This window comes from Ambystoma mexicanum, chromosome 8, assembly GCF_040938575.1.
Source record: "Ambystoma mexicanum isolate Mex_15411 chromosome 8, UKY_AmexF1_1, whole genome shotgun sequence".
NCBI classification, from domain to species: domain Eukaryota; kingdom Metazoa; phylum Chordata; class Amphibia; order Caudata; family Ambystomatidae; genus Ambystoma; species Ambystoma mexicanum.
This window is the reverse complement of record NC_090929.1, coordinates 1,099,728,393-1,099,750,398: the sequence shown is the minus strand read 5'-3', so window position 1 is coordinate 1,099,750,398 and position 22,006 is coordinate 1,099,728,393. Positions and strand designations below refer to the sequence as shown.

The 22,006-nt window shown below is 47.2% G+C and overlaps 1 long non-coding RNA gene across 2 annotated transcripts in view; it reads left to right on the top strand.

Annotated features, from left to right (window-relative positions):
* LOC138473742 (uncharacterized) overlaps positions 1-18,560 on the top strand; it is a 60,772-nt gene extending 42,212 nt beyond the window's left edge. Inside the window, exons 3-4 of one of the 2 annotated variants that reach the window (XR_011268886.1) lie at positions 765-882; positions 18,437-18,560. This is a non-coding gene — a long non-coding RNA (uncharacterized lncRNA). Of the gene's footprint in view, positions 1-764; positions 883-5,173; positions 5,489-18,436 lie in introns of those variants that run through there. The other variant, XR_011268887.1, reaches the window with a different exon arrangement.
* The last annotated feature ends 3,446 nt before the right edge of the window (positions 18,561-22,006 follow it).

Genomic DNA, 22,006 nt, shown 5'->3' with positions numbered 1-22,006 from the left:
GCTAGAAGTCTTTACTGGTACTTGGACATCCTGGATTGGTTCCCCAAATCGAAATGCCTAAACTATCATTTTTTACATTTTTTTTTTTGTATTTCTTTTTTCTTCATATCTTGGATGTAGTCCACGGGTTTGGGAACCAATCTAGGATGTCCAAGGTAGAGCGCGATTCGCAAATACCAATCTGTTTTCTGTCCTATTCATTCAAGGTTTTTATGCGTAGACCTTGTGGAATTGGTGAAGTAGCTCACCACTATTTATTAATACTCTCAAGGGTATGTAACCATACACACGTTTATGTGTGCAGCTAGACTGAGTTGTGGGTAGCTGCATGGGGAGGGAGGGTGGGAAAGCACCAAGGAGAGCAAGAATAAGAAAAAATCCAAGGGGACGTATAGGATTGCGCTTAAGGGGAGTCACCCCAGTGCACAGTTCAGGCAAAATGTTTGTTGTATTGGTAGTCACATTATGAAGTTTCAACTTGCCTTTTCCATACCCGCAGCCAAGAAACAGTATTAAGACACAGAACATATTTGATGAAATAATGAAAATCTATGAGGCTTTAAAAAGAAAGGCAGAGGAGAAAAAACAGCTACTGGTGGAATCTGGATAAAGATGCAGTGAAAAAAACAAGAGAATTATATTGTAAAAGCTGATGGGTGAAAACAGTCTATTCCAAAATGTATTAATGGCTGTTCACAAAAGTTGGAAAACCAGTCTTTTGGCAGGGATGGCTATTCTTCATATCTCCTAAATTCCTTCCTCAGAACCTGCCTCTTACCCGGAACAATTGATAGACACCGCTTTAAATCGGCAGATGTCTGTGTAATGTTGCAGTTCCCAAAGATGTAGCTGTGCAACTGCTGCAAGATATTGGACTATAAGGTAACCCGTCAATTGTCTGCTACAAATGTTTTGTTGGACAGATCTAATTTGACAAGCTCAATTCTCACCACGTCTTCTCAACAGTGTGTTCTTGTTAAAGTATGACAGTCATGCCTGTTTGGACAGTGAAGTGACACCTACACGTTACCACACCTGCGCAATCTTTCAGATTACGGTTTTAAAAAAAAACAATGGAATTGGAACATCCCCACAACCGAGTTTGGTTGCTACTTCAGCCCCTGCTACTAATCTACAATGTAATTGTAGCTCACATGCTGCTCTGTGAAACTGAAGATGTGTGACAATCCTACCGTGCAAGTACTAGAGAAAGTGGTAAGTGCAGGGGGTAGAAGGAGAAGTGCAGGAGTGGGGTGCCTCCACGGAAGGGGGCAGGGAAGTGCTGGGCGGGCCAAGGTGGCAAGTGCCAGGGGGAAAAGGGGAAAGGGAGGATGAGTGCATCGGGGACCAAGTAAGGCTAGTCTGGGAAAGGGAGCCAGAGTGCAAGTGCTGGTAAAAGATGCATGGGGAGGACCGGTGGGGGTTGGTCTGGTCCCTGTATGAACTTTGAAGGGACCAGTCCTCAGTTGTGACAGTGACCGGGCCCCTAGGGGACCCTCGCATATGGAAACAAGGCACAATCACCACACACGAACTGATACGCCAGACGCGAGGTTCAATTCCCAAAAGCTAGGGTTTATTGCAAGCAAATATTCTCAGTTGGCCAACTAGGTCTCACGTTCTGCAACGTATGTCTCCAGACCCCGAGGGACGCAAGAGAGCGGGCATTCTACAACAGTTACATATATACAAAACAGACCTCTCACAATCAGTAATGACATGTTCAATACCGCCCATAATATGTCTCCTTTGAAATGGATTCAATGAATGACAATTGTGACAAATATGTCACCTTCAGACATTCATCTAGGCAACAGTTTGCAATCTGTGGACTTGCAGACATGATTCTTTGTTTTAGGGAGCACAATGCTTCTTTTCTTGAAAGCAAGCTGCGTGCAGGGGAGAGTCACATTCCGGTCTTCCTATCTTGCAGTTTCTATTCGTGTGCTAGGGGTCAACTCGCTCTACAGGGCTCAGTGAAGGGGGGGCCGTAAAAGAGAGTATAATTCAAGCCATTAATTGTTTGTTCCTACCATCCCTGCTGCACCAGTGAGACTAGCTGGCCCCTGCATAGTGATTAAATGCCTTGTTGCTTACTTCCATGGTCTTGTGAGGGAGGAGACTGGGCATTTCTGTCTGGGTTGTCTGCGTTGTGTTTCAACATGCATCTTGTGACCTTGCTTTATGCATGAGCAGCGATAAAGTAACGGAATAGAATGAGTTTACAGCAAAGCAATTTGAACATGAAGCAAGAAGTGAAATTAGCCAAAATGGCGTTTCTATTCAGTTCAAAATGGACGTACTCTGGTCATGTTTATGAATCTGTGATACTAATAATGAACATATGAGGCGGTTGATTTTCAGCCAATAGAATACATTGCTTATGTTATGGGAGAGTATTTTTCTGGACTCACAACAGCAGAGGGAGAGTTAGCAGGGGAGATGGAAGAAAAGGAGAAAAGGAAAGTCTTGAGATGTTTCGGGAACTTTAGAAGATCTGGTTCAAGTCGGAAGGGGGGGTGTTCCAGAAGAAGGAGCCAGCCGAGGAAAGGGCCTCCCACTCTGTGCTTGGATAAACGTTTGACCAGCAGAGAGTTGGAGCCAGAGGACCGAAGGACTCTGGCCGGGAGGTATTTAGGGAGGGCAATCTGGATGTAAAGAGGTTCCAGGCCCCTGACAGCCTTGTGGATGATGCAGAGGGTCTTGAATTTGATCCTTGCGGTCACCGGGAGCCAATGGTGAGATTTTAGGGTTCAAGAGATGCGGTCCCTGGGCTGGAGGCCAAGGATAAGTCTTGTAGAGCTATTCTGGATTGGTTGGAGGGGGCAAAGGGAGGAAAGATGCACATTGAGGCTATTGCAGTAGTCAAGCCTAGAGAGATCCAGGGCTCTGGAGACGTTGAGCTTCGGAGGGTCCAGGGGGGAAGGTGAGGAAATGTAGAATGTCCCTGAGAAAGTAGAGCTGAAAGTGAGACTTCTTGGCAACGTCCGTGATGTGTGGAGAGAGAGAGAGGAGTCAAATTTGATCCCAAGGTGCTTTGCCTCCAGGTGGGCGAGGGGATGGCAGTCAGGCCAGAGGGGGGGGGGCAAGGTGCAGGAGTCCCAATGAGTAGGATCTGACTTACTGGCATTAAGACAGATCATTGGCGGAGCACCATGCCTGCATAGCAGTCAGGTAGTCAGGTATGATGGAGGAGGTAGAGAATGGCAGCTTGAAGGAGAGCTGTGTGTTGTCTGCTTAACACTGGAAATGAGTTGAGAAAGTGGAGATCAGGTAAGCCAGATGGGCGAGGTAGAGGTTGAAGAGCCATGGAGATAGAATGGAGCCCTGGGAGAAGCCACAGGTAGTGAGTATGGTGGTGGAGAGAAAATGACCTATTTGCACTTGAGAGGGTCTATTAGAAAGGAAGGAGGAGAGCCACGCCAGTGCCCTGTCCGTGATGCCTATGGTATCTTGGAGACTGTTTATGAGGATGGAGTGGTTGACTGTGTCAAAGGCAGGAGAAAGATTGAGGAGGATCAGAACAGTGGAAGAGTTGGAATCCAGGTTGTAGAGTAGTTCTTCAGGGGTGTTCAGGAGAGCAGTTTCTGTTCCTCTGGCAGCCCTAAAACCGGACTGGTGATCGTGGAGGCAGCCAGCCATTTTGGTATGGTTGGTCAGTATGAACCAGATAAGTTATTATTTGTAAATTAAATTGTTCACAGTATTTCTACTGGTGTACCGTTACACCCCTACTCCTTAATTGAATTTTCACGGTGTGCTCCTCCCCAGTGTTTCCAATGTAGTGGCAGATTTGTTCCCGGCACTGGCGGGGCTCAACAGAGAAGCACCCCCTCCCGATGGGTGGATCCAAGCACGCTGGCAATGGACACCTTCCTTCAGACCTGGTTTCCCTTCATCATGTTTGCGCTCCCGCCTCCACCCCTTTTGCTAATCCCAAGTGATTCTCTTTGAGGTCCAGCAAAGGGCATTTCTGGAATAGGTCACTCCTTTTTGGCTCTTCCAATCCTGGTATCCACTGGTTCTGGAGCTATTGGTGGATGTTCCACGCATGGTTCCTGCTCTCTTCGATATCCTGCAGAATCCCGAAAGGCTTGTTCTTGCTCTCGTCAGGGAGGGTTTGCTCCCTCTGATCGCATGGCATATTTTTCTGGGATAGATGGGCCCTGCAGGGAATTTCGCTCTCAGCTAGGTCACTCCTGGACTGCAAGCACCAGGCGGTCATTTAAGTCAGCATGGAAATTTGGTGTGCATTGGTGCTATAAGAGGAACTGGTATCCCTGTCAGGCCCCTGTGGAGTGGTTATTTTTTTGGCGTAGCTGGAAGGGTCGGTCTCTTACCAGGCTGTTAATCCCTATCCCTCACCTATTTCCATATTTTATGAAATGGTGGGTGGATTCACTGTGGGATGGGGGGGGGGGAATCTGTTGGTCTGTCGACTGCTGATGGATGTTCGGGTGGCTATCCTCCACCCCCAATGGCTCGATATACTAGATTTGGATGTATTCATCTGATTCTTACCCTTTTTGAGAAATGGCCATCAAAATACCCAGTTGTCTTTTAAACATTTGTCTGCTAAATTGGTGATGCTGAAATGTCCGGGAATTGGAGCTTAAAGGTAGAGAATTTACTCATTCCTGGGTGCTCCTTTAATTTGTTTAGGCGTACCAAGACTTGTTTTAAGATCGATTTTCCAGTGTTTCATAACAAACCTCAATTGTGTGTTGTACAGAATAGGAATTGGCCAGGATCAGTTTGAGAAAATCCGCAGGTACCTTGTTCCTTTCATTACGTAAGCCTTCCAACATGTTTTTTCCCCGACTTTGACTAGATGGGTTAAGAATGTTGAGGGAGACCAGGTTTAATACGTAATGTTTGAGTCTATTCCTTCAGGGGAGCCATGCCCTCTAAGGATTTTTTTCGGTGAGCCTGCCTGGATGATATTCTCAGATTAGCTGATTGAGCCAAGGTTGGCACCTTTTCTTCTTTTTACTGCAAACCTTCTGTGCATGCTTCCATGTCAGTACAGCATGGCTTTGGAGTGTACGTAATATGAACCTCTGTGCCATGCCTAGGTTATGACAGACAGTTGTGATTCTCTTAAGGGCACAGAGGTGCTTATTATCTCTCCTAAAGCCTTGCCTACTAATGGTTTCCTTGTATTGTGTTTTAGATGCTGGGAATGCGGAAGGCTGGACTTTTTTTGTTTTTTGTTTGTTTGTTTTTTGACTGCCAATATCGGGCACCCTGATGGCAGTGAATTGGAAGCATCTGTTTGATGGTTGGCCCGCTAGCAGAAAAAGAGGACGACAGGAGGACTGTAGTGATCCTTATGGGACAGGAAGCACAATTATTGGAGGAAGGAGAGGAGGCGAGACAAGGGCAAAGCATGATGGGGCAGTCGTTCTTTATTTTCTTGCTAACTTTGATAAACAAACGAGATCTGCATAATACTCGCCTCTGTGCCATTAATAGAATCATGACTGTCCATAACCTAGGAATAATCGGTAACAGACTAAAACAAATACACACTGGAAAAAGAAAAGTCAGATTTCAGAATGGAAAGGAAATTCCTTGGTCATTACCGATCAAAACAAATACTTAAAGACCACGATACCAACTGGCACGAGGGAGGAAGGGTAAGAGTAGAAGGTAGACAACTTAAATAACAGTTTTACTACTGAACATGGAGCAAAATTAAGGATGGCAACGAGGGCATACAACGTTCTACAGAAGCTGGACACATGACCTATCCCAGCAGGCCAAAGAAGCACAGAGGGACCTGCTGAACTAGGGCTGAATCAACTGTTTACATCTGTCACTCCTCCACAAAGCACCAATTAGGGACCCGGAGAACACAACATTTGGCCCCATATAAACACATGTTCGGGGTGGGTGGGGTGTATGGGGTTGGCTTCATTATAGTGATGTGGTGCGGGAGCGAGAACCGAGCCAGGAGCAGTGGCTTTTCCCTAGGAGGTAAACACAACACAGTCTAGCAAACGATGATGCATACCTGGTGTTATGTCTCCCCACCCCCCGAACACAAAACCTATACCTGACATTGTGCACCACGACCCTCCACATAATAAAAACACATACCTAGCATTGTCTCCCAAACCTGCCTCCCCCCCAAACTGTAACACAAAACCAATACTCTAGTGAGAGATAAAGCACAGTGAGATAAAATCATCGGATGACACACTTTATTTAAGAGAGGAAGCTGGGACATTTGGCCAGTCTGCAAATCAGACACATGGACCACTATCTGCATCAACTGGAATTGTTAAGATGTGTTTGTATCTGTTTAAGGACATACATTATTACATTCTGTTTTATACAATGAGGACTTAAAAAATAAACAAATCACATTCCAAACAAACCTGACAAATATATAAATCTGCATAAGCAGAAAGAGTACGATTGGACCTTTATTTTCTCCGTTCTTAATGGGACACTACATGTATCTGAATGCAAAATAAAGGTAACCTAAACAAATCTGCTGGGGTGGAAGACTTCAAGACTCAAAGACATACATTCACATTTTAATGACAAACTGAAACCCAAGTGAAAAGCGTCACATGCTTTTGGCCATTGTTTGACATACAGCTTTTTATTGTGCCTGATGTGCAGAAAACAGGAGATACCACTAAAAAAGCATACTTTTATTGTTAGTCAAACCAGCAGTCATCATGGGAATAAAAATATATAGGGGACCCCTGTTGAAATGCCCTGCTGGAAAAGAGATGTGTGTGTAAAGTTTTTGTAATCCAGCTCTGGGTTACTGCTCGTCAGATCGATCTTTCGGGGCAGAAAGAAAAGATTGCAGACCCCCAGGAAAGAAAATCTGCATTGGGGAGGGACCAGAAACCGGACAGACAGCGTTCATACCTGGCCAGGCAAGATCTTTTTCCCTGTGGCCTACCAAGTAGGTTCAGTTAAATATTTCATACCCTTGGCTCGAAACCAGTGTTGAAATCGAGTCAGCCTGTAGGCCAGATACCAGTGTGGCTTTACCACCTCTGAAAAAGCCCATACAGACAAATTCTGGGATGCAGCACACATAAAATATAGAAGCATACGCAACCTCTGGCGCTCAAGTCCCACCACTTTAATCCCCCTTCCATTGCAGATCCACCAGAGTGCCAAGAGACCACGCAAGGCAGTGCAACAGTGAGCGGTCCAAGACACATTTAACATTTTTCTACAGGGCGTAAGAAAAGCAAAACAACAGGTACGGAATGCAAAACTAGCAAGGACTCGATTAGTTGCACACGCCTTCCAAGTAACAACCTCTAGTTAAGAATGTTGCGATCCGGACATGGCGTTGGGGAATATATATATGCAACATAGGTTACTGCATGAAGGGGCCAGTCCATACATGGGTCTCGGATATCGTTTGAATGATGTTGCTTTCCTTTGCATCCTCGTCCTTTTCAAAATGAGCCAAACGACTGACCTACTTAAATGGCATCACACTCCTAAACATCAGATTTCACTTCACAGGACTTACTGTTTTGACAGAATAGTGTGTAGACACCCATCTGAAAAAATGTTTATGGTAGCAACAGTTTCCTGCTATAGGGACGGACCTAGCAACACGTCCTCGCACTTGATTTCAACGTTACGCTCCATGCAACATACGTCCTCGTTATTGCACATCACCCAATCTTCTAAGCCGCTTACGACAACTTGTGATCATTAAACAAGCGGGATAGCAAGTAAGCCTTGTGTAAAAGTTGACACGTGCACCCATGGAATATTAAGAACTTTTCAAGTGAATTTGCAGTAAAGCAGTTTATATTTTGTAATACTGAGTCCAGCGCACGGGGTCTTGATGACGTTATGGAGAGGGTGTGTGTGTGGCTGGAACCAAACACTGAGTTTGCGTTGGGCTTTCTAAGGCATAGCTCCCAACCTTTTTTGTCACCAAGGCAGGTGAAAAGACCCAATTTCTTTCTTTTTTTTTTTTTTTTAAACTTTTGTTTATTGGCATAAAGGGTTAAGACAGGCACAGCACAACTTACATAGCAATGAGCCGATAACATAACCACACCTTTGACAGCCCACCATGGTTAAGATGACCATCAGAAAATAACATCGAGTGGTAACGCAGAGAGATGTCCATAAGCACACACAGGAAAGGGGAAACCAATGAGAAAAGTCAGACTTCACATGGCATATCGGGCTGACCTGGTGGGGGAGTTGGAGTCCATTCCACCTCATCTCTACTATTCAAGTAGCTACAAAATTCTGACCAGACATTTTTGGGTCGTGATCTCGAAGGCAGGGAACCAATGTATTCTTCCTCGCACGTTTGTGTCCAGGTGAGGGCCTTTAGCCACATCGAGAAGGTGGGAGGATTGCGGCGCTTCCAACATTGCAATATACATCTTTTGGCCACAATAGCGCTTACATTAAAAAATGTTGACATTTTCCTTACATTCTCACCTTCCCAAGCACCAAACAATAGGGCAAGTGGCTCCCTTTTCACCGGCGAACCAACTATTTCGGAGAGTGCCTCTGTTACGGCCGCCCAGAATGTGTTGAGCGCGGGGCAGGACCAGAACATGTGTATATGATCTGCTTCGTGGGATTTACATTTAGGACACACGGGAGCTGGGGTTCCTTTAAATGACACAACTCTGTACGGAGTGTAGTAGAGCCTATTAAGGAGCTTAAATTGTATGCAGCGGAATCTAGCGCTAATGGAGACCCTACGTGTGTGTGTGTGCACATTGTGCCCCAGAGATCGTCTGTAATTTCCATTTCGAGTTCCCTGGCCCATGCGTCGTGTGGTTTGAGAGGGGTAACCGCAGATTTACTCAGCTGCATTTTGTACAGATGGGATATTCTACCCTTGGCACCTCCGGAGTTTGCTATATATTGTATTTCAGGAGAGTCAGGGGGTTCAATAGGGTTGAGGGCCACACCGTCCGCACAGCGGCCCTGAGTCTATAATACTGCAGCATTTCGAGCGGAGAGCCGGAATGTTCAGGGCGCCATGTCTGAGGGGTGATAAAAGCTCCATCAGGGAAGAGGTCAGTAAGGGCACGGTAGCCCAGGTTTTCCCAGTGGTGTACAAGATGTTGGTCATGCGTGGGGGGGAGACCGGGAAACTGCCACAGGGGAAGCCACTTATAGTAAGGGTGCTGTTCTTGGTCAGAGCCTAGGATACTCCACCATGCCCTGAGCGTGGTGGCCACCGGGTCTGCCTGGGCGTCAGTATGAAACGCGCGGTGCAGTAGTAGGGTCATGATATTAGTCCCCCCTCCCGCCATTTTCTCAAGTTTTACATGTATGGGCGGATTCTGGAGCGTGTACGAATGGGAGGCGCGCTGGGCCTGTGCCGCATTCCAGTACAGGCGAAGATCTGGGGCTGTGAAACCCCCTTTGTCATAGGGCAGCGTCATGTGTTGCCACTTTTTCCGGACCAAGCCCGGGTGCCAGAGGAATTGTGCACACTCCGAGTGGAGCCTTTTGAAGTATTGTATCCCAGGCCAGATCGGTACATTAACAAAGACATACAGGAGCTTGGGGACCACTATCATCTTTATTAGAGAGAGCCTGCCCGCCAGGGACAAGGGTAAGTTGCGCCATTTGGAAAACCTGGAGGTGACAAGTTGTGCCGCGGCTTCGTAATTGTCTTTCAATAGGGAGGACTTGTTTAGTGATACCTGCACTCCGAGATACTTAACCCCACCCGGGGACCATCGCTGAGGGTACTCACAAGACGGTTGTTGAGTTGCCACAGTCAGAGGGAAAATGTTGGACTTAGAGTAGTTGATTGTAAAGCCTGAGAACGTACCTATTTTAGTAATATCACGGATGATCGGATCCAGGTTCGTGGAGGGATTTTTGACATATAGGAGCACATCATCTGCATATAGAGAGATGATCTCTGGTGCATCCAGTAGTCGAATGCCTTTATTGCTGGGGCGTCCTCTAACGTGGTCAGCCATGGGTTCGATAGCGAACGCAAAGAGGAGGGGAGAGAATGGGCATCCCTGACGAGTGCCCGTGTATAGTGTGAAGGAAGAGGAGGGAACAGAGTTAACAAGGACCCTAGCACGTGGGTCCGTGTATAAGAGTTTTATATACGAGGTCATATTTGGACCCACCCCCATTTTCTCCAGCACGGCCCATAGATATTGCCATGAGACCATATCAAAAGCTTTTTGGGCATCCAGCGTAACCGCCACCGCATCGGCGCCTGGGTCAATTCTGAACACCACATTAAACAGGCCGCGGATGTTAAGCGCCGTGGAGCGACCAGGGATGAAACCGCACTGGTCCGCGTGGATCATGTGGGACATGAAAGGGAGAATCCTGTTTGCAATTATCTTAGCAAAGATTTTCATGTCAGTATTAATAAGGGATAGGGGTCTGTAGGATCCACATTCATCCGGAGGTTTTCCAGGCTTGGGAAGGAGAGTTGTCAAGGCTTCCCTAAGGGAGGGGGGGAGGCATTTCAAACGAAGTGACTCGGACCAGACCCCGTGCAAGACAGGCACCAATATGGCCACATGTTCCTGGTAAAACTCGGACGTGAGCCCGTCGGGACCAGGCGCTTTGTTTTTAGGAAGGTCTGATATTACTTGAACAATTTCCTCCAGAGTAAACGGGGCGTCTAATATTTCCCGGGTGTCTTGGGAGATGAGGGTCATAGGGATGCTCTCTAGTAGGTCGTCTAGGTCTAGGGCCGAATGTTCCGGTTGGGGACCGTACAGATTGGCGTAAAAGCTAGTGAAGGTGTCTAGTATGGATTTATCTGACCAGTGTCTCACTCCGCCCCGTCTATAATGTTATCAATGCGGGCCCCGCCAGTCTCTGAACGCACTAATCTGGCCAGGGTTCTGCCCGGTCTTTCCCCCTCTCCATATTTACGGGGAGCAGCAGGGCGTGTATAGTATAGCACCTCACTCGTAGCCAGTGACTCAAACCTTTCCAGCTCTGCTCTGATTGCAGCTAGGGTCTGTGTGGACTGAGTGGTCAGGTACTCCTGTTCGAGTTCTTTAAGTTTGGTTTCCGAAATGATTAGGGCTTGCCTTATAGCTTTCAGGACTCCTGCCTCCCTAGAGATGCACATCCCTCTGATATAAACCTTAAAGGCTTCCCATCTAGTCCCTTCAGATGTGTCGGTTGTATTGTTCTTTTCGAAGAACGTGGTTATATCGGCCCGTATCTCGGCTTTAAAGACAATGTCAGCCAGGGCGGTGGATTTGAAGCGCCAAGCGGGTCTCGACGGCAATGTGTCGCCGAGTTGTATCCGCAGGAGCACAGGGGAATGATCAGAGATTGTGCGTGACAGGATCGTGACCTCCGAGACCCTCCCCACCAGTCTGCCAGATAAGGGGAATAAATCTATTCTCGAGGAACTGTTATGTACAGTTGAATAGAAAGTGTAGTCTCTGTCATGGGGATGGAGCATTCTCCATGCATCGTGTAGATTGAGAGAGTCCATGTGTGAGAGGAGACGTTTGGTCGCTCGTGGTGTGGGTCTGCGAGTGGCCGTCGTCCTGTCTAGCACATTGTCCAGTATCAGGTTCATGTCTCCGCCCCATATTATAGGGATGTCAATATATCTCATGAGTATGGCCGCCACGCCGTCAAAAAATTTGGGGGAGTCATTATTGGGTGCGTATACATTGACCAATAAGCATTCTTTGTGGGCCAAGGTGCAGTGTAGGATCACATATCTGCCTTCTGCATCAATGTAGGATGAGCGCAGAGTGAAATGGATTGACTTGTGGATGAGGGTCAGGACTCCTCTAGCTTGGGTGGAGTATTGGGTGTAATATCTATTAGGACCCCAAGTTAGCGCAATATTCGATGATAGGTGTTTAAGAGCATGTGTCTCTTGTAGTAGGAGTACCTTGACCCCGTGCCTCTGTGCGTAGGCCACAATCCTACGAGACTTCGTGAAATTCGTCAGACCGCGAACATTCCATGTCATCATTGTGATCGCCATGCATGCAGCCTACGGGACATCCCAAACAAAAGACCTGCCTCTGCAAAACGCCATGAGTGCTGCCACATCGTGATTGTGCCACCCTTTGTAACCCGTCTCAACCCCTGTGCCATTTTGATTGTAACCTACCCCAACTTTCCACCCCCCCCCACCCTCACCGCCCTGACCCAACTAGCGGTGTGTGAATACCCACCCTTAGAGTGACCTAATGCGTGCCATCCCCAACTTGGCAATGCCTGGACCAGCGCCCAATAGGGGCAAAAACACAAACATTTAGATTCTACAGGAAATGCAGCTGCAGTGGGGGCCGCCGCTGCCGTTCCGTCCACCAGTAATAATACAAATTACTGTTAAACAACCTAATTTGAAGATCGGCTGATATAAGTGAGGTTACAAAGCAAGGATGCATGTATTGAAGGGCATCGGGACACAATCATAGGGGGAGAGCAAGCGGCCGGTTCTAGTCGTTGTCCATCGGCACCTCGGGGGAGTCCGCCAGCGGGATCTGCGCCTCTATGAATTTTACGGCCTTGTCCGGGACCGAGAAAAAGTAGAGCCTGTTTCGATGGGTGAATTTAAGGCGTGCGGGGAAGAGCATTGCGTACTCTATCTTCCTCTCCTGTAGCATTTTTTTAACCCCGTCAAATCTGCGTCTCTCAAGCTGCACCCCCACTGAGAAATCGGGGAAGATCCTGATTATTTGTGAGTCCAGCCTCATTTCCCCCTTTTCCCTGGCCAGACGGAGTATGTGGTCCCTGTCTTTATAGCTGAGCAGTTTAGCTATGATGGGCCTGGGGAAATCTCCCGGCCGCAGCCGAGATGCCAAGGAGCGGTGGGCCCTTTCAACGGTGAAGAATGGTGAGAGGTCGGGGTCATACAGGAGATCTTTGAGTTTTTCCACCGCTAGTTCCATGCGCCCTTTGAGTGCAGATTCAGGGACCCCAATTATGCGAATATTATTCCTTCGCGACCGTGATTCGAGGTCGTCGCATTTAGATTTGACCTGTTTCATGTCCCGGACCAGCTCAGACACTGTGTTTTGTAGGTTATGCACATTGTCCTCGGTGGTGCCAGTCCTCTGCTCCACTTCGGTAATCCTAGCTCCGTGTTGGTCAAGCTTGGCCCTTAATGACGCCACATTCGCATTAATGTCATCTAGCTTTTCATGAAAGGCTGCAAAGTTTTTGGCCATAGATTCCATCATAGTGGCCCAGTCTGGTTGCGGAGGGTCCGGCGGGAGGTCGACCCCCTCCTGAGCTGATGCGGATGATGCCTGGTCTTCCTTGGGCGTCGCCTTGGCGAACTTGTCCATAGCGCCCATCTTGCCAGCGCCGCGCGATCTGTTGGACATTGTTCCAGGTAGGAATCGAGGCTGACACGGAGATATTGGTGTTGGTGGAGGAAGGGTTCCCACCGCCGGGAAGATAGATGAGCAGTGGCACCAAAGCCTTCACAGGGGGAACAGGCCAGGGGGAGAAGTCCAAGGGGACGTCGCAGGTAGTGGCACCAGAGTATGGCTGGTTACAACAGACAGTGTGTCCCCAGCGAGGCCGGCGGATGCAGGTGACGCTGTCCCCCTCTGAATGTAATAGGGAAGAGGCTGCCCCCCCTTATCTTTAGTGCCTCAAGTTAAATGTGTGGATGTTCCAACAAGTGTGCGCATGCAGCCAGCAAGACGTCCAAGAGGTGATATATGGATCTGTCCACGCACACACTGTCAAAGAATATCAGGGGGAGGCAGGGCAGGGTGACCCACAAGCAGCGACACTGGGAGAAGGCAGGCAGAGGGTTAGGAGGGGGGCACATCCAAGAACACCCACCTCTTCGCTGTGTAGGGTGGCCAACTCGCGCGTCTCCAGCGCAGCACCGTCCGTATGACAATGAGGGCACTACCTCCGGAGTCCAGGCCTGCCCCAATCCCAGGAGGCGAGGGAGCTCGTGAGGGTCCTCCACAGCAGCAGCGACCATGAATCGAGTGGAGCAGGTGGAATCCAATGGGTCCCCGCAGGTCGGCGTGTGCAGATCGACCCGCCCAGGCGGCCGCCGTAGGCCCGATGGCAAGTCCACGAGGCGAGGCGGGAGGGACCCGCACCACCAGCTGGGCGCGGGCCGGCACAGATGATCAGCGCGGCCCGACGCTCCACCCCGTACTCTCCAGGCCACACGAGCGGGGGAGCACCTCGGGGCAGGCCGCACACACAAACGGTCTGCCGGCCCTCGAGTAGGCGCTCCGCGGAGGCCCAGGGCCCGCCCGATGCAACAGGCGGCAGGCAGGCGACAGTGCCCGGGCCAGCGCCGCGCTCAGCGCCCGGGGGAGCAAGCGCGCCCGGAGCGATCCAGCAGGCCGAGAGGCCGCAGCGGGTCCAGGCGCCCGAACCTCCGGATGCGAGCCGCGTTTTCTCCCCAAATTCCGTCAAGAGCCTCTGAAGAGCCCCAGCAACAATCTCGTGGCACCAGCTATGCGGAATGTTGCGGATGAGCGCCGATGTAGCGGAGAAACTGGTGGGCGACAACGGAGCTCTCAGGCTAGGCGGCCATCTTCCTTGGCTGCTCAACAGCGCCCCCCAATTTTATTTTTGGCGGGTGAGAGGCCCATAGACGTGAATGGGCGTGTGAGGGATTTGGTGGGCGATTCATCTGCTTTCAAAGCGGGTGAGTTGGGAGCTATGCTAAGGGGAGGGAGGTGGGATAATAAAGGTTTTTGAGGCTTTGTTGAGGATTATGGATCACAGGGTAGTGGTAAGTGGTGCTATTGGGCTTAAAGTGCCTGGTTATCAGCTGTCCTAATTCTTGTACATAGCTCGGAATCCTTTAAAAAAGGTAGCAGGCGCTCCTCTCCAGAAAGAACATGGCATGATAACCTGTTCTGAGATGAGAGTTTTCAGCACACGCTTTTTTCTCACTGTACCTTTCACAGATGGGAAATATCCATTTGCATATCAGTCTTTGTCCCGCTCACTTGGGCAGTCCAGCACCGAAATGCTATGGCAATTCCTTGCTCACTGTGCTCAGAGAGACACAGCTTCACCTCACTGATGAGGCCCAACAAGGCTGAAACACGTGTATGGGGTTGCTGTAATTACTCTTGTTCAGAGAGGAATTGCCATAGCACTTCGGTGCTGGACTGCCCATGTGGGCGGGACAAAGACTGATATGCAAATGGATATTTCCCATCTGTGAAAGGTACAGTGAGCAAAAAGCGTGTGCTGCAAACTCTCATCTCAGAACAGGTTCTGATGCCATGTTCTTTCTGGAGAGGAGCGTCTGCTACCTTTTTTGAAATATTTATAAGGAACTTGGGGTTGGTCACCCTGAGTTACCTGGGGGCAACCAGATGTGGATTCCCTGCTCACTGTGCTCAGAGACACAGCTTCACCTCACTGATGAGGCCCAACAAGGCTGAAACGCATTTATGCGGTTGCTGTAGGTACTCTTGTTCAGAGAGGAATTGCCATAGCATTTCGGTGCTGGACTGCCCATGTGGGTGGGACAAAGACTGATATGCAAATGGATATTTCCCATCTGTGAAAGGTACAATGAGCAAAAAGCATGTGCTGCAAACCCTCATCTCAGAACAGGTTATCATGCCATGTTCTTTCTGGAGAGGAGCGCCTGCTGCCTTTTTTGAAATAGCTCGGAATCCCTTTCAATTTTCTCGATATCGCTAGACTGTGTTAAATGGGTTAATCACTTTATTTATTTAGGGCCAAATAGAATCCTCTTGGAAGTATTTTGAGGACCCAGCATGAATGATTTGATGGCAGATTCTCTCCTTAATTGTCGGTAGTAAAATGGGGCATTTCAACATAAAAATGCCCTATATACTCCCTACACGCCTCTTTATACTCATTTCTGTTTCCAAGCAAAGGGAGCACTGAATGTGGTGACCTTACATTTTTAAGGAGATCATGTGCAATGCGGATGACCTTCATTGTTTATTTCGGGTTTCCACTTTTCGTGATATCACCTATCTGTGATTCAACAAAGCTTTACAAGAATTATTTTCCGACAAACTGGTATCAGAGTGGCCTGAATCTATCTCTGTCCACTCGGCCACTTATTTAGTGGAGACACATTGCTAATTCTTTAATTACAGTCAAGATCGGGATTTTATTAAAAGACAGCTCAGCTTTTGGTTGCTAGAAATTGAAATGTTAGGCATGGGGCGCACGCACAGCAGAACCTAATTCAGGAGGCCATACTGAGGAGACCTGGGCAGCTCACTTTGAAAACCTGTAAAACGAGAATAGAGACTGGGAGGTGACTTACCAGATTGCCTCAACCTTAGATCAAGATGATTTGTATCTAACTCTCGGGGAAGCAGAGGTAAAGCTGAAGCTGGAGAGACAAAAGAAAGGGAAAGCACCAGGTCCAGATATGACTCTGGCTGACTTTTTTGCTAATGAACCATTAATCTGGATACCATACTTGATCATACTTTTCAATGCAGTCTTGCTGCTGAGACGAGCCCCTACCTCTTGGACCAAGGCCATTATTGTACACGTCTTCAAGAAGGGGCATAGAAAACATCTGGCCAATTAACAACTGATCTCCCTTCTTGATGTGATCTTTGCTAAGTCCGTTTTGGGACACTTTGAAGCCTGGGTTGGAGAGGTTGGTGCCTTGAATCATCTCCAGGCGGGGTTACAAAAGGGTATCAGCACTGCAGACCAGTGCTTGAGGCTGTGATTACTGTGCAATAAATGTTTCTGTTGTAGCTTGGATGATCAGTGTGGCTGTCTGTGTGAGTGCAGGACCTCATGTAATGGTGAAGTGGAGCCTTGAGTGTTGGATGCTTGGGAGTTCCACAGAGTGACTTGGAACTTGGAGTATGGCAGGGAACCAGGACAGATGCTTGTGACCGTCTCTCCTACCTTTCAGTATCTGCATCTATGTAACCAAGTAAATAAAGCATCTTCTGTTTGTACTTACCTGGGTCAGCCTGGTTCCAGCTCCAGGTCATCTCTGGGTTGGAGAGGTTGGTGCCTTGAATCATCTCCAGGCAGCGTTCCAAAAGGGTATCGGAAAAGTAGACCAGTGGTTGAGGCTGCGATTACTGTGCAATAAATGTTTCCCTGTGAAAAATGCCTATTTATGCAGTCTTCATAGACCTTAAGATGGCATTTGATATAGTCCTGAGGACAAGGCTATGGTCAATTTTGTCAAGCCCGGGCATACCTATTAACTTACTAAACGCCATTATAATATTACATCAGGGTAACGGGGCGAGGGTACATTGCGGGACAGTCAGGGCTTTGACAAGGAGAGTGAATATCGAGATGGGGATACGGCAGGGCTGTGTCCTAGTACCTCTACCTTTTTGCTTATTTATTAACGGTGTAATCCCCGATCTCACAATCCCCACTGATGCCCCCGTACTGGCACGAGACAAGATTCCTGTTCTGATGTTTGCTGATGACATGGTCCTTCTATCATTGATACCTGGGGGACTGCACCATAAACTGGACATTTTGTCAGGTTTTGTACCAAAAATGGTCTGACAATATCCAAAAGACCAAGGCCATGGTCCTCAGAGGAAGCAGGGGGAAAAAGCCCTGCAGACTTGACCTAGTATTGGATGGAGCACAAATCGTGCAGGTCAAGGCACATGACTACCTGGGTATAAGAGTAAACGAAAACTGCACCTGGGGGGAGCAGACTATGAAGGCGGAATTGACATTGACTAGATATAGTGGCACAATAGCCAACTTTGATTAGGAATATGGGGGTGGGCTGTTCAAGTGGCTTTGGAGGGCCTATAAGGCCCAGGCACAGGAATCTGCTGTCTATGGTGCTGAGCTATGGGGGTGGTGTAATGTTACCAATTTGTCTGTAATTGAAAACAGTTTTTTTAAAACGTATTGGGCCTACCCACCACCACTCCAAACTTTCAGATTGTACTTGAGCTGGACTTGCAGTCCATTGAAAAAGCCGGCAGGGCAATGCCGGTTTTATAAGGTTATGGAATAGTGAGAACCTGCCCAAATATCTCAGGGCGATGCAGGATCTGATGGCACAGGAAGGAGGAATGGGCTTGCCATGGCTATCATTCTTAGTAAAGGAATTTTCAAGTTCTTGGCCTCGTGGATCTCGGGACCCACACGGCGACCATTAATGTAAATTCAAAGGCCAGTGTACATCATGCCCTTGGGGCTGAAAGAATAGCAGAAATTGAAAGGAGATTGTATCATCTCAATTCAGCACCTACTGGGCTATGAAGCAGAATCAGGACTATGAAGACTACCTCGACCTAATGTATCCCAAGGTGATGAGATACCTTTTTGTTAAGGCATTCCTGGGTATATTACCCATGACGTTTGTGAAATCCAGGTGGAATACTAAATTCAGTCCTCTCTACCCCTTCTGCTCAGGTGCTAGGGAAGATATAGCTCACTTCTTACTTTTGTGCCCTAGCATGCTGACCTTAGGAAAAGATCATTAAAACCTCTTTTTATTCAAAACCAGGTTACTACCACTGCTGAGGCTATAATGCTCTGCCTGGCAGCCAAGGACCGCCTTCCCACATTCACTACAGGGTGGTTCCCGACTAGGGACTGACTGGCGAAAGAAGACAAAACATCTGTGAATTAGTTGCATAATGTAAGTACTGCTTGCCCATTTTTGGGATCAATCACTGGCAAAAGTGTTTTATTAAAATATCTGTACGACTATAAACTCTGAACCTTTATTAAATCGGCCTTGGCTATAGGAAATACTCTTTATGCATCTTAGACCCTTGATGGGTGTGTGAATGGGCTTAACTAACCGATGGGTGGACTGCTATAAAGGAATGGATAATAATCGTTTTTACCTTCCCTCAGGTTTTAATAGTGTTGTACAAAGCTCTTTAGGAGTGGAGCAGTTGGCTCCTTAATCTAAACTATTATGCACTTTAAGCACACTGCCATTTTTTGAAGTTTACTGTTTAATAATTGTATGATGGGGAACAGGTAATGGTGTTTTAATCCTGTTATTATTTCTGTAAATTCCAGTGACTGGTTTCGATTTTATTATCTACTGTTGTGTTTGTATGCTTGATGTTTTGAGATGTTATTCTGTTTTCAAATCCATGAAGGCTTTTATAGTAGAAATCTACCGAAATAAAGTGGAAATGAAATGAAAAGTTAGAGTTGCCCCCCTGTGCTCGGAGCAGTACTCTGATCATTTAGTCATTCCATGTTGAGTAGTGAACTTTGATGTTGGCGTGAACGGAATAGCTCTTTAATTTGTTGTGTAGCTCATTGAAGAATTTCTTGACTTCAATTACATCTCTGCAATTTAGTTGTCATTAGGGTGGTTTTTATAAACTATTATTATGGTCATCCTGTCAGTCTACAAATTAAAAATATAAATAAACTATACTTGTTAGCCCAACTTTCCTTTGGGTGTATAGTGTCTTGTTTCAAATTACTTGTCCATTAGTAGGAGGGTCACCTTTTTATTGAGGGCGCAGCAGGTGTCCGAGCTGGTGGCTATGCAGTCTGCTCACAGTGGGGTCTTCGTCTCACAGCAGTTAAGTGATAGAAAACCAGATCTCTTCTAGGGTCAAGCGCTGCTCAGTGAGATTGGATGAGTGGATGGTGTGGCAAGAAAGGGTCCAGTGTGAAGGTTGCTTATAGGGGTGGGGGGAATGCTGGGAATTGGCACAGGAAACCTTTCTGGTTTTGTGAAAGGAGACCTTTGGTCTTGGTGCGCCCAGTAAAGATTTTTTATAACATAGAGATCCACTAGCTGAGTTACATCAAAACGTTTTTAATATTAGAATGATGTGTAGCGCATAGCTGCTTCTTTTACCTTTTAACCTCGTGCCAATATTTACCTGCTAGTGCACGTGCAGATGTTTCACCCCTTTAGGCTTTATCTAGGCAAAATATTAATGTTATTTAAAATTAGCAAAACCCATACTACATCAATTGTACAATCAAGTCCATAGTTTGGTCACACACAGTCCACCTTACAACCATCACTGGTATGTTCTAAGATTAAAGTGAGAAATTCAGCGTCATCCCTCACCCACTCTGGTTAAATAGGTTTCTGTTAAATCACATATCAATTTTAACTTGACCTTTCAGTATTTGTGCAGCGCTTGTTGTATTTCTGAGATGATACCCTAAGGGTTGTTTTAGTTGTAGTCATGGAATTATTGTTCCTAACATCTGCTTTTGTCATTACGTTTTCCTTCAAAATGGGGCGGCGTTCAAGTGGTGTGGATGTGACATAATGGCTGCTGCTCTGCTGTACAGTGATGATGGTGGCTAAAACACCTACTCAGCCCCACAGTGCTACTGAAACAATAGTGATCTTAATCATAAATGTGAACAAGACACAACCTAACCAGTATGCCTCCTTTGCATCATCGTGTCACGTAGGCCGATGGCAGGCTATACTCTTCAGAAGTGGTTGTCAGCTGGTAACTGTAGCAACCCAAATAGTACAATGAATCCAATATAAAATGATGACCAATTAAAGTTCCATAAAAAAGGCACTTTAAACTAAAAATGCACAGAGCTAATAAAAACACTAACACCCGATCTCTGTTGGATAGAACACAAATAATGTAGACTTTATAGGGAAAGGTACTCTGGGTTGTAAAGACGGCAGACAGGCAATCGGTTCAGCAGAAATATCTGAATGAAGAATATGTTTTTGGAAAAAGGTAGAGAGCATGGTCTTATAAGTAAGTCACTAGAGCCCGTAAAAAGGCAGCCAGGGGGACAGGACCAATGCAAATGCCTTTTTAGTCTTGTTCTTGTGGCTCAACAGCATTAAGCCAGGCTTCAATACGCTTTTGAGGCAGTGATTTGGCATTGGGGTGGTGAGCTGGACAACTAAGTCCAACACCCATTGCAGTTCAGACAGCCACAGTATGTGGCACTGGGAAGCTTGGGGCAGTCAGACGATTTCTGGGTAGGTGTAGCTAAATAGCGGGCACAAGGGAAGTCCTTATTATTCACTTCCACACCATGAAGGTTACCAGAGAGCAACTGCAGGAACGGATACTTCTAGTGAACAGGATCCTAGTTCCAGTGTTCAGACAGCAGGTAAAGCATCGGTTCACAGAGCAGCTTCAACCCACATATGCCCCTGAGATCATTGGGATAATCGCTTGCCTCTTGCTTGGAAGTCTTTGGCCTTCACCTTTCTGGCAGAGAACTTTGGAGCAGACTATACTCCCAACCAGGGTCCAGGTGAATCCTTCTTTGTCCATAGTCCAAATATGAGTCCTCTAAGGGGAGAGTCCCCTCTTACATATGAAAAATGGCACAGCTGATTGGCTCCTTACTATCCTTATGTAAGGGCTCCAAACAGGGCTGTTGTGACACGTGCACTTTGCCTTCTGATGTCATACCTAGAGTGCTCTGTCTGCAGGATGTGGAGAGGGGGCAGGAAGTGTGTACAGTCCTGGCAAAATACAAGATGGTGGAACCTTTCTGTGGGATGTCTTTTGTCCCTTAGCTACTTTAACTCTGTCCCTCCCTCTGTCTGCCAAACTTGAAATGTCTCTGGTATTCAGCACCCTGGTGTGGATTACCTATTGTATACTTGCAGGTGACACTCATTCACAGGAGCATCTAATGGAGAAAATTCCAGGTCTCGACTCTGAGAGTGTTTAGGTGGGACACAGGCCAAACAAACATAATCCACACAGCCCTACCATGATTGAGTCACAAATTGTCAGATTGACAATTATATTATAACATGAAATTGCTTTGTGGCTGAATAACTGCGATTTAACCACCACCCTTAGAAACCAGGCAGGGCTTATCTGTAGAGTGTATTGTGCCACAATGCCTGTAAAACGCATGGTTTGATTCAGGGAACTGGTGCCTTTGACTACAAAGGCAATTCCTCTGTATGTTTGGAGCTGTTGGCGCCAATGGTATGTTCTCAAGAATGCAAATGTGACTTTTGACATTGCTCTGCTGCCTCTGAAGCAGTCAGCCGACAGCCCCAGAAAAATTATGTGGGTGCATTATGTAGCATTAAGGGAGAGAGGTCTGATCAACAAGCCTCCACGCCAGAAACGGAACTACA